This window comes from Staurois parvus, unplaced genomic scaffold, assembly GCF_062004578.1.
Source record: "Staurois parvus isolate SC_StPar_1 unplaced genomic scaffold, SC_StPar_1.0 ptg000544l, whole genome shotgun sequence".
Taxonomy (NCBI): domain Eukaryota; kingdom Metazoa; phylum Chordata; class Amphibia; order Anura; family Ranidae; genus Staurois; species Staurois parvus.
The window spans coordinates 4,112,636-4,126,319 of NW_028318340.1; the positions used below are offsets into that span (position 1 = coordinate 4,112,636).

A 13,684-nucleotide genomic window follows, 5' to 3' on the forward strand; every position below is an offset into this window, starting at 1 on the left:
AGCAAGTACGCACAAGTGCCCCCAAAGCAAGCAGCTTGCTTGAGGGGCACTTTGCAATGGGGATGAGCCAGAAGCGCAGGTGGGGGACCAGAGAAGAGGATGATGGGGGATGTTCTGTGCCCAACTATTGTACGTGTTTAAAAGGGGGGAAGAAAAAAAAAAGAAGAAGAGGCCATTAGGACCGCTTCAAGATCATAATTGATTGTAGTATCTAGCCAGTTAAGTTTGGCAAAGCCTGCAAAATGTCTGCCCTCATTGTGTTAGGGTGAAAGGTACACTATAAATTTAGAAGATGAAGGTAGCGCATTGTTTACTAAACACTGGCGAAGATCCAGTAGCGGTCTGTGATTTTTATCTTCATGCCAGTATCTTTTCCCTGTTCTTACTCTGTAATTGACGTTTTATGATAATCTCTTACTGTGCTACATTATTCCTCAAAGCCTCCTGCTTCTCCACTTCGTTTAGATCTTGTTTCAATTATTCATGTTACATTTGAGTCAAAGAAGCTGAGAAAAAACGAGAGAAAATTACATAGTGGTTGAAGTGTGTATCATTTAACAGAAGCTTTGACACTACTACCCAGGGAGGCAGTATCATCAGTGGAAATGTTTTTGACTGCTTCTACAGAACATCAAAAATAATTCTGTTTGTAGCAGTTAATTAGGTATAAACACAGTGAAAATCCCAATTTACCATCATTGTCTAGTTAAGCACATTCAATTGATTCCTTATGAGTTCAAGATAGAGCCAGCAACTATGCAGTTATTATGTCAGTCTATAGGTGACCATGCCGTGCTTTACAAAACCAAATTACAGGTAGGGCTGGCTTTTGGGATGTACCTTCTTTACTTTACCATTGCCACTGAACTTGTGTCTCTTCTCAATAAATTAGGCTGGAAGTCTGCCAACTCTGCCATTTAAAGGATAAAACAACAGGAAGACTCAATTGCCTGGAACTAAACCTTCCAGCATATCAATTAAAAACATGGAAAACAACTTCAGAGCAACTGGAAAAGGTTAATTTCATCTTTAGTAACATGTTACTCCTGTATTTAGTGTGTAATATGTTACTAAAACAGCAGCCCCACAACTCCCCCCTATTTTGACAGCAGGCAGAGGATTATCTCTCAATGTCACAAATTTAAACCAGCGTGGCTGTGCAGGGCTCTGTTGGGGAGTGCCCCCATAGTTCATTGATTCTTCCTGCTCTTCAGATATCTGTACTGAGTCTGCAGGAGCCTGTCACAGCACCTGCAATCTACAAGCTCCTAAGAAAATTGAAAAAAAAAATTAAACAAAAGTGAACATTTTTGGGTAATTTTGTTATTTTTTAACTCGTTTTCTGCCAGAAAACTGCTCTCAAAAACGCAAAACAAGGGATTTTTTTCTGTCTCTAAATGCTGAGCTTAAAGTGTTACTAAACCCACAACAGTAAAATCAGTCTGTATATGCAGTAAAGCATGCTTGTTATATTCACTGTGGAACCTAAGGGGTTAATCCTCTGCATTGTGTAAAAAAAAGTTGTTTAATCCTGTCTTCTCTGTCCCTCCCCTTTTTCAAGCAACCACCATATCTCCTGATAAGACAGAGGGACCTGTAGGCATTTGCACATGCTCAGTTTGGCATGTATTGCGTTTTTTTTTTTTTTTGGGAGAGTGGATGTGATCAACGCAGGGCCAATCAACACTGTCCAGACAGACGGTCAAGGGTTCTGCATCCTCCTAGACCAGAAAGAAAACTCCTCCTACAAGCTTTAGCTAGTGCTGGTCGGGATACAGAAGTCACAGGACTGCTTTAACTGCTGGTAAGAAAAGGTATTTAGTAATGTATATTTACTAAAATAATTGAATTTCCATGTTCTGTGTACTGGGGGAGACCATATATAGTGAATGCAGGGTCCTGGGTTTAGTAACACTTTAAAATATGCCTCAAAGTTATCTAATGTGCATGAACACATAGCATAACATTAGTTGCTTCTACCAGCAAAATGCTTACCTCCTCTAGAAGCAGCATTTTGATTAGGCTGGTGGGCATGGATCCTAAAGCCCAATTGAACTTTTGGTTTACCTAGTTCCAGACTTTGGGAGTGCAGCCTGACAATGTTTATAAATAATACTTGCTCTGACGCTACAGTATAACATATTGTTACTTGATGTATCATTCATCTGCACAGCAAAAAGGGATGAACTTTGTCTGGTTGCTTTGACTGACAGCTGCAGATCAAAGTTTATTTATTTTTTTAATCTCTCAGTTAACTGCTTCCCGACTGCCCTATAGCACAAATACTGCCACAGAGCAGCACGGGCGCGCAAAGTCACTATATATATATATATATATATATATATATATATACATACACATACACGTGTATATATATACATACATACAGGTGAAACTCGAAAAATTAGAATATCGTGCAAAAGTTCATTTATTTCAGTAATGCAACTTAAAAGGTGAAACTAATATATGAGATAGACTCATTACATGCAAAGCAAGATAGTTCAAGCCGTGATTTGTCATAATTGTGATGATTATGGTTTACAGCTCATGAAAACCCCAACTCCACAATCTCAGAAAATTAGAATATTACATGCAATCAATAAAACAAGGATTGTACATAGAACAATATCGGACCTCTGAAAAGTATAAGCATGCATATGTACTCAGTACTTGGATTGGGCCTCTTTTGCAGCAATTACTGCCTCGATCGGCGTGGCATGGAAGCTATCAGCCTGTGGCACTGCTGAGGTGTTATGGAAGACCAGGATGCTTCAATAGCAGCCTTCAGCTCTTCTGCATTGTTCGGTCTCATGTCTCTCATCTTTCTCTTGGCAATGTCCCATAGATTCTCTATGGGGTTCAGGTCAGACGAGTTTGCTGGCCAATCAAGCACAGTAATCCCACGGTCATTGAACCAGGTTTTGGTGCTTTTGGCAGTGTGGGCAGGTGCCAAGTCCTGCTGGAAAATGAAGTCAGCATCCCCATAAAGCTCATCTGTGGAAGGAAGCATGAAGTGCTCCAAAATCTCCTGGTAGACATCTGCGTTGACCCTGGACTTAATGAAGTACAGTGGACCAACACCAACAGATGACATGGCTCCCCAAATCAACACAGACTGCGGAAACTTCACACTGGACTTCAAGCATCTTGCAGTGTGTGCCTCTCCATTCTTCCTCCATACTCTGGGTCCTTGGTTTCCAAATGAGATGCAAAAGTTGCTCTCATCAGAAAAGAGGACTTTGGACCACTGACCAACAGACCAGGTCTGTTTTACTTTAGCCCAGGTAAGACGCTTCTGACATTGTTTGTTGCTCAGGAGCGGCTTAACAAGAGGAATACGATATTTGATGCCCATGTCCAGGATCCGTCTGTGTGCGGTGGCTCTTGATGCACTGACTCCAGCCTCAGTCTACTCCTTGTGAAAGTCCCCAACACTTTTGAATGGCCTTTTCCTGACAATTCTTTCCAGGCTGCGGTCATCCCTGCTGCTTGTGCACCTTTTTCTTCCACACAACTTTCCATTAATGTGCTTTGATACAGCACTTTGGGAACATCCAACTTCTTTTGTAATTGCCTTTTGAGGCTTTTCCTCCTTATGGAGGGTGTCAATGATGGTTTTCTGCACAACTGTCAGGTCAGCAGTCTTACCCATGATTGTGATTCCTACTGAACCAGACTGAGAGACCATTTAAAGGCTCAGGAACCCTTTGCAGGTGTTATGGCTTAATTAGCTGGTTAGAGTGGGACACTTTGAGCCTAGAATATTGCACCTTTTCACAATATTCTGATTTTCTGAGATTGTGGATTTGGGGTTTTCATGAGCTGTAAGCCATAATCATCACAATTATGACAAATCACGGCTTGAACTATCTTGCTTTGCATGTAATGAGTCTATCTCATATATTAGTTTGACCTTTTAAGTTGCATTAGTGAAATAAATTCACTTTTGCACGATATTCTAATTTTTCGAGTTTCACCTGTACATACATGCATTATATATATATATATATATATATATATATACACACACACACACACACACACACACACGATTTTGCCTTTCCAAGTAGGGGGCGCTGCCATGGTTGTCAATCACCGGGTTCCAGCCCGTGATTATTCACCAGCTCTTGGTGATTACCGAGCATCTCCGATGGAGAGGAGAACTATTTGTAAACAAAACAGTTTTCCTCTCTGTCAGCTCCTGCACACTGCTTTGGATGGCTGTACAGAGCACATCCATCCAAAGCAGTGTGCTTACAGTGAAGTACACGGACACAGCACTTAGTAAAACAGCACAGTTAACCCTTTGATCACCCCGGATGTTAACCCCAGTGCCATTAGTACATTGCCATTAAGCACTGATCACTGTATTGGTGTCACTGGGGATGTCAGTGACACCACCGAGTGTGTGTGTGTGTGTGTGTATATATATATATATGTATATATATATATATATATATTGCCATTTGTAAATGCTATAACTTTCACATAAACCAAATAATTTACAAATATTGGGATATTTTTTTTTTTAAAGCAAAGACATGTAGTAGAATACATTTTGGCCTAAATGTATGACAAAATTTGATTATAGCGCAAAAAAAAACAAAAACAAACACAAACAAAACAAAAAAAAAAACACACACAGGCAAACATTTTTTTAAAAACTTTTTAATTAATGAAAAGTTATAGCTACATGAACAGGCAGAATTGTATACATTGCTCTGGTCAATTGGGAGTAAACAGGTGAGAGGCAATGTGCTTAAATCTAATATTCAACACCAAACTCAGGTGCTGGGGATAGTGTAGGGAAGCACAGGCATTTCATTTAAGTAGATCTAATTTAAGGCTAGCTTTAGGCTACGTTCACACTAGCGTTGTGTGCAGGCGGCAAAGAGGCGTTTGGGAAGCATTTTTACCGCTTCCCAAACACCTCTGCCAATTCTGCACATTACAGCACATGGTGCTGTTCTAACGGGAGCTTTTGCGTTGCGGCAAAACAGACGCCTCTGGTCGACTCAGGAGGCGTTGAAGCCTCCTATTCTAGTCTATGGTGCCGCTCCGCAAACGCCCGGCTGGAGTTTGCGGTGCGGTTGCGGAGCGTTAACATCATTCAAACTGCATTATAGGTGTTTGTGGGGCATTTTTAACGCTCAGCAAACGCCTAGCAACTGCCGCTAAACCGTGCATGCGGCGTTTGCGGAGCGTTTCCCAAGCGTTAAAAAACACTCCACAAACGCCGGACCAACGCTTGCCAAACTGTATAGGGGCGTTTGGCAAGCGTTGGTAAAACAGCCAAGTGTGAACGAGCCCTTAGACTTTATAAATAACACTGTTAGATTTTTTTTTTTTTTTTTTAAGCCTGTAGGCTGAATTGGGAAGGGTGGGGGGGGGGGGGGGGAAGTTATGAGATTTCTCCATCCATGCTCCTGCTGTGCCCATTACATTCTGACAACTGCCACAGGGCCATTTGGGCCAACAATTTTGCTTCCAGCTCCTTCAAGTTTTTCATTCAAAGAGGATGTTGGGCAGAAGGGGGAGGGGGAGAAAAAAAAGGGTACAGTTAGAGTCACAATTTATATTTGTAGATTTTCCTAGAACAGAACAACCTTTACTTGAGTGGCGTTTTTACTGCTCTGTAGAGGTTTACATACCATGGTGCTTGGTGGCAAAAATGATCCCCCTTCATGTTTGGCATCCAGTAGCACCACTGATTGCAATCCATTCAAGCCAACAGGGGTACACTTTATTTATGAAAATAAAAACAGGTGGGGAGGAGACCAGGGACGGACTGACAACTCATGGGGCCCCCAGGCAATAGGGGATCATGGAGCCCGTGTCCTTGCCCACACTCAAACACCCAAAAAAGCCTATGAAAAGGTACCAGGGACATCTCATGGGGCCCCCTATTGACGCCGGGCCCTCGGGCATTGCCTGAGTTCCCCAATGGTCAGTCCACCCCTGGAGGAGACACATCTCCTCTCTGCCTGTCCAATGCCTCTGAAAGGTAAGATGGCTGTGGATCTAAGGCAGGAAAACACAGTTAATTACCCATTAACTGTATTTCCAGGACAGCTTACATGAGAGATAGGTTCCTCCTCCCACCAGATCCACTTTTTTCACTATAAGTAACCTCGCCATCGCTGGGTCCTGAGTATAGGAATATATCGAAGGTCTAGGAGAGATCATTTATAAAACAGTAGTAACAGCATTTACACATATTCTGTATGTATAGTCTTTCCCATGACAATATGACCACTCATAGCACTTCATCAATTGGGCATGAACTACGCTGTCCTGGAAATACAGTTAACAGGTAATAACTGCGTTTTCCCAAGCCATCTTCCAGGACAGCTTACATGGGAGAATAGAAATACGTACATTAGGGTGGAACTGCTGCTTGTAAGACCTTCCTACCAAATGTTTGTTCTCTATTGGCAGCTAGGTCTAACCGGTAATGCTTTGCAAACATGCTGAAGTTAAACCATGTTGCTGCCTTGCAGATTTGTCCGGGGGGAGGCTCCAGCTTTTTACGGCTCTCATTGAGTGTGCTTTGACAACAGCTGGTGGGGTCAGGCCTGCAGCTTCATATCCTTCTGAGATAGCTTCCTTTAGCCATCTTGTTATGGTACTTTAGAGGCCAGAAAACCCTTTTTTGGACCTTGGAACAGGACAGGTTCCTCCACTCCTTTGTGCATTCGATATACAGTACGTGATCAGGCACCTTCTTACGTCAATCTTGTTGTAGCGCTCCTCTTTGGTGCAGCTCGGGTTCCCGCAGAAGGATGGTATCACAATGTCTTCTGTCCTATGAAAGTGAGTCACCACTTTAGGCAGGAACGCTGGGTCTGTATTCTGATCCAAAAGAATCGTGCAGTAGGGTTCCATTCCTGGTAGCACCTGCAATTCGCTGACTCTGCATGCCAAAAGTACTGCTACTAAAAGGATGGTTTTGAGAGTTAAATGCTTGAGGATGCATACTTCTAGAGGCTCAAAAGGTTCTTACTGGAACTGCACCTAGGTCCCCAGAGGGGAATCTGGGTTTCCAAGGGTTTCTCCATCTGGAGACAGCTCATAGAAATCTAATCACCAGAGGATCTTCTGCTAATTTTTTTGATGTAGGAAGTTAGATAGAGCCGCCCCTTGAACTTTCAGTGTTCTAACTGAAAGGTTCTGATCTGCTCCCGCTTAAAGGAATTCCAGCACTGTATTCAGGATAGGTTTATCCGGACTGCGGTTTTCTTCCAGAAGTCGGATCTTTTCCAGATTGTCATGAATGACATTGGTGGGCTTTTTCCTTCTACTTACAATAGTGGTGATTACCTTTTCTGACAGACCTTTCCTGGCTAGTCTTTGGCACTAGCGGCATGGCTTCTGAAAGGCAGTCTCTCCGGGTGTGGATGGAGTACCTCCCTCTGTACTAGGAGGTCTGCCCTGGGTGGTATTATTCAGGGCTCCATCATACTTAGTTTCTTTGCTAGGGAAAACCATGACCTCTTAGGCCAGAAGGGGGCTATTAGGATGACCTTAGTGTGAGATAATTGTATTTTCTGTAAGATGCTCGGTAGCAGCCTGAAGGGCGGGAAGGCATAAAGGAGATCTCCCTCCCAAGACTAGGCTAGTGCATCCATACCCTATATTTGAGAGTCTCTTTGTAGACAGAAGTATTTGTCTAGTTTTGCATTCTTTTTGTTGGCAAAGAGGTCTATCGATGGAGTGCCCCATCTGTCGCAAATCCGGTTGAATATCTCCAGGCTGAGTCACCACGCAGACTGGTTGATTTCCTCTCGACTTAGCTGGTCTACCAGCAAGTTCAGGTGCCCCTTCAGATGAACAATTGTAATTGACTAAGTTTTCTTCCACCCAAGCTAAAAGAATCCCAACTAGCCGCATCACGTTTGGTGAGCATGTACCTCCTTGCCTGTTTAGGTAGGCAACCGTTATGTTGTCAGACAGGACTTGAACTTATTTTTCCTTTACCTTGAAGCACTTGAGCAGTTTGAAAACCACCTAAAGTTCTCTGAAATTTGAGGAGCTTTTTGCTGTCTCTGGATCCCATTTGCCTTGGGCCAAACGCTCTTCCATATGAGCTCCCCAGCACCTCGCATACATTATGATTGACCTGTTTCCTTGTGTTGTTCCACCAGGTCAGTGACGCTTTCACTTTCTGTGTTAGCAAAACCCTGGAGTCCAGAGAGGTTTAGGGGCCATCCCAGAGGGAGAGCACATGGTTTTGTATTACTCTCGAGTGCAATTGTGCCCACTGTGCCCCTGGTATGGCTGCAGTCATCCTCCCAATCAGCTTAATCCCGTTCCTGATTGTACAGTCTGATGCTTCTATGAAGCTTCCTGTGCCTTGTTGGAGCTTGAGAATTTTTTCTTCCGTCAGGTATAGCTGGGAGTTTGTTGAATCCAAGATGTATCCCAAATATGTAATTCTGTTGGAAGGTAGGATTTGGGATTTTTTCTGAGTTTATTAGCCATCCTAGGCCAGTCAAAAAAGATATAGCATCCAATAATACTTCCTTTGCATCTGCAAATAGGAGATTGTCTAAGTAGAGGGATGATGTTTATCCCCTTCAGTCTCAGACTTTGTAGTGCCTTCACCAAGACCTTCGTGAATATCCTTGGGATTGAAGATAGGCCGAAGGGGAGGGCATTGAACTGGAATAAGATGGTCTTCTCAGGTCCTTTTAGCGCAAACCTCCTTGAGGCTTCTCTTATCGGGATATGAAGGGAAGCATCTTTTGAATCTATGGATGCCATGAACATGCCAGGGTAGAGCATTTCTTTGACGGTATAGTTTCCAAACGGGAATTTTTTTAACTTTATGCATTTGTTCACTTTTTCTGGTTCATTCAGTAAAAAACGGCATAGAATCCTTCTCTATTCTTCTCCTAGTAGGCTTATCACCTCTGTTGGAGCATCTCCTCCAGATGGTTTACTAGCGCTTCTGCCTTTTCCTTCCGTAATTGGGGGGAGAATGGCAAAGAACCTGCGAGGGTGAAGGTGAGAGAACTCTATCACTCTATCCTGTAACCATTCTGGATTATGTCCAGTATAAATGCATTCTGGGTAGTCTGCAGCTATTGCATGAAAAAGTGTCCCAGTCCCTCTCTCTCACCTGGCTGTCATTCGGGCTGACTTTTGGGTTTGTCTTGGTTGGGGTTAAATAGGAACTCTCCTTTGTCTTTTGCTTTCTTGCCAAGCCAGTTTTTCGCATCTCTAGTTGCACGCTAGCTGTAGGAACAGAAAAAAAAAAACAACACACAACTTACTTCTTGTTTGCCCGGTAGGGGATAGGAAAACCCTTTTCCTTATCAGCCAATCTTTCAAGCACCGAGGTTAATTTGGAGTCAAAAGAGGAATTTCCCCTCAAAGGGCAGGCCGCACAATCTGGACTTGGATGCGGTGTCTCCCTGCTACGACTAGCCAAATTGCCCTTCTTGCTGAATTATTAAGACTGGTTGACTTGGCCGTATATTTAATGGTCTCAGCCGATGCGTCTGCTATGTAAGCTACCGCCTTCTCCAGCACCGGAAGTGATTTGGTAATCTCCTCTGCTAGTGTGCCTTGTTCTAGGTGGAACCGGAGCAGACCTAGCCACACATCCAGTGTGCATGCAACACAGGTGGTTGCCACCGCTGGTTTAACAATTTACCGCAGATGCCTCCCAAGCTCTCCTGATAAAAGGAGCTTCCCAGTCCATCAAGTTCTTTAGCGATCCTCCGTCTTCAAAATTACAGGTCTGTGTTTCTAGAGACTTTCGCAACGGAAGCATCCAGTTTTGGGCAAGCTTCCCAGATTGAGGTATCCTCCTCAAAGGGAAATCTCTTCAAAATTTTTGGGGAAGAACACTTTCCATTCTGGTTCTTCCCATTCTCTTTTAATGATGTCCCATAAACAAACATGAACTGGAAATATGCAACCTCCCTTCTTTTGGAGTCCTGCAGACAACTGGTCATGCAATGAGATATCTTGTTCTTCTAGGTGTAGTGTGTCAGATTACTTTTAGACTTTCCGTGTCTTCTGCCGGGAAGAGGAATCTTTGAGCCCTGTGATCCCTCTTCCAAGTCCATGGAGCTGTAAGATTCTTCATCTGGGTCCGCAGGTATGTGGTCTTGTCTTTTCGACTTGTGCGTAGGCTCCCGATGTACCTGGCTGTGGTTCTTCCAGCATGGGCTCATGCATTAGCTCGCTGACGTTTAGACATTTCCTTAGTCATGGAATGCAGGAAAGCTTTAAAGAGGGACCCACATTCTTTTTTTTTTTTTTTAACCAGCTTGTCAATGAGCTCCTGGTAGACTTGCTTTTCCCATGAGCTTGACAATTTTTTTTTCTTGCAGGTTATGCACTTCTCTCTACCCTCTGCTGAGCCCTCTTTTTTTCCCCCCAGAGACCCCCTAACAAGGGAGGAAAAAAAATGCATAGGATCCCCTAGTACAGTGGTTGGCGAGCCACATGCGGCTCTTTACACATTTTAATGCGGCTCTTCTGTGTGCCGGGCGCCCGCTCCCCTCCCTCCTCTCGGGCAGCCGAGGACTCTGCAGCTAGCCCAGCAATGATTGGCCAGTCTCACTGCCACTCACATCCTGATAGCTAGTGATTGGCTGTCAGGATGTGTGTAGGCGGGGCAGCGTGACAACCGTGAGGGGAACTAGGCTCCTCTCACAGTCCGCCCTGAACGGCACGGGGAACACGGCGAGAGGAACGCGCGGAGCAAAGGTAAGTGAATTGACACAGGGGGGACTTTGCTTACTACTTACTACTATATGAGGGATGAATTACTATGGGGGAGGAATTACTATAAAAACGTATTGAAACTAAAACCAGTGTACCATCCTATGTATTTTCAGTTTTAAAAATGTGGCTCTCAAAATAAATTTCAATCGTGGTTTTGGCGAGATTTGGCTCAGTTGGAAAAAAAAAAGGTTGCCCACCACTGCCCTAGTAGATTGAGGTACGCTTGCATTTGCCACCCAGACATGCCACCTTGCAAACATGAAGAAAAAAAGCCCAGCAGGTGCAACTACTGCAGAGTGAGACAATGGGGAAGGAAGAACCATATACAGTGAAGCAAATAAGTATTTGATCCCCTGTTGATTTTGAATGTTTACCCACACACAAAGAAATGATCAGTCAAAAAAAAAAAAAAACAGACAGAACAAAAAAAAAAAAATTTCTAAAGAAATGCAGGTCTAACAAATTATGCACCGATTTGCATACTCATGGGGGAAATAAGTATCTGATCCCCTCACAAAACATGGACTTGGTAGCAATCAAAGAGGTCAGTTTCCCCTTGTTGGCCTCCAGGATTGCACACATCTCATGAGGAATTTTGGCCCATTTCCCTTGGCAGATCCTTTCGAAGCCATTAAGGTTTGGTTTCAGCTCCCACCACAGATTTTCAATCAGCTTAAGGGGTGCACACTGGCTAGGCCACTCCAGGACCTTAATGTGCTTCATGAGCCCCTCCTTTGTAGTGTTTTGGGTCATTGTCATGCTGAAACACCCATCCATGACCCATTTTCAATGCCCTAGCAGAGGGAAGGATGTTCTCACCCAAGGTTTGACAGTACATTAGCCCATGCAGCATCCCTTTGATGTGGTAGAGTTGTCCTGTCCCTTTAACAGAAAAACACCCCCAAAAGCATAATGTTTCCACCACCATGTTTGAGTTGGGATGGTGTTCTTGGGGGTTATAGGCAGCATTCCTCCTCCAAATACAGTGAGTTGAGGCCAAACAGTTAAATTTTGGTCTCATCTGATCACAACACTTTCAACCAGTCTTCCTCTGCATCATTCAGATGTTCAGCGGCAAACTACAGATGGGCCTGGACATGTGCTTTCTTGAGCAGAGTGACCTTGCGGGCACTGCGGGATTTAAATCCTTGTTGGCATAGTATTTTACCAATAGTTTGCTTGTTGATGCTGGTCCCAGCTGGTGAAAGAAAATCCTCACATCTAGTTCTAGGATGATTCCTCAACTGTTATGATCATTGACACTCCGACATAAGCGCCTGCATGATACACCAGGCTTAGGGAGACTGACCATTGTTGTGTTTCTTCCATTTGTGAAGAATTGCACCAACTGTTGTCACCTTCTCACCAAGCTGCTTGGTGATATTTGGTAGCCCAGCCATGTGTAGGTCTACAATCTTGTCCCTGACATCCATAGGCAGCTGTTTGCTCCTGTGGATAGGTGTCTTTTATACAGGTAAAGAAATCAGATTTGCAGCACTCCCTTTAAGAGACTGCTTCTAATCTCAGCTTGTTACCTGTATGAAAGACACCTGGTAACCAGAAATCCTTTTGAGTTATAGGAGGATCAAATACTTATTTCCCTCACGAACACGCAAATCTGTGCATAATTTGACATGCATCTTTTGATTTTTGTTGCTATTCTGTCTGTTACAATACACCTACCATTGGTTTTTTTTTTTTTTAGACTGATCATTTGTGTGGGCAAACACTCAAAATCAGCAGAGGGGATCATGTACACAGTGAAGGAAATAAGTATTTGATCCCCTGCTGATTTTGAATGTTTGCCCACACAAAGAAATGATCAGTCTAAAAATTGTATGGCAAGTGTATTGTAACAGTATAGCAAAAAAAAAAAAAAAAAAAAAAATCCAAAAGAAATGTCTAACAAATTATGTTCTGATCTGCATCTTCATGAGGGAACTAAGTATTTGATCCCTAATCATTCAGCAGGATTTCTGGCTACCAGGTGTCTCATACAGGTAACAAGATGAGATTAGCAGCACTCAAAGGGAGTGCTGCTCATCTCATTTTGTTACCTATATAAAACCTGTCCACAGGAGCAATCAGATTCCAAACTCTCCACCATGGCAAAGAACAAAGAGCTGTCCAAGGATGTCAGGGATAAGATTGTAGACCTACACAAGGCTGGACAGGGCTACCAAATTATTGCCAAGCAGCTTGGTGAGAAGGTGACAACAGTTGGTGCAATCGTTTGCAAGTGGAAGAAATACAAAATACTGGCAGTCTCCCTAGGTCTGGTGCACCATACAAAATCTCACCTCGTGGAGTGCGAATGATCATGAGAACAGTGAGGAATCACCCCAGAACTACACATGAGGATCTTGTCAATTATCTCCAGGCAGCTGGGATCAATCACCAAGAAACCAATTGGTAACACTACACTAGCAGGGATTAAAATCCTGCAGTGCCTGCAAGGTACCCCTGCTCAAGAAGTCACATGTCCAGGCCTGTCTGAAGTTTGGCAACGAACATCTGAATGATGACTGGTTGAAAGTGTTGTGGTCAGCAGAAACCAAAATCAAGCTCTTTGGCATAAACACAACTCAATGTTTGGAAGGAGGAATGCTGCCTGACCCCAAGAACATCATCCCAACTGTCAAACATGGTGGTGGACACATTCTGCTTTGGGGACAGGACAACTGCACAAAAAAAATTATATATATAAAAATGAGACAAGGTACCATCTAATCTTGGGCAAGAACCTTCCTTCAGCCAGGGCATTGAAAATGGGTCGTGGATGGGTGTTTCAGCATGACAATGCCCCAAAACACATGACCAAGGCAACAAAGGAGTGCCTCAAGAAGCAAATCAAGGTCCTGGAGTGGCCTAGCCAGTCTCCAGACCTTAATTCAATTGAAAATCTGTGGATGGAGCTGGAGAGAGTTGTCAAATGTCAGCCACC

The 13,684-nt window shown here is 43.5% G+C and overlaps 1 long non-coding RNA gene across 1 annotated transcript in view; it reads left to right on the plus strand.

Moving 5' to 3' along the window:
* Nucleotides 1–1,641: 1,641 nt before the first annotated feature.
* The window catches only part of LOC149451236 (uncharacterized), a 119,519-nt gene continuing 107,476 nt past the window's right edge, over nucleotides 1,642–13,684 (plus strand). Inside the window, exon 1 of the long non-coding RNA XR_016315120.1 lies at nucleotides 1,642–1,804. This is a non-coding gene — a long non-coding RNA (uncharacterized LOC149451236). The remainder of the gene's footprint in view (nucleotides 1,805–13,684) is intronic.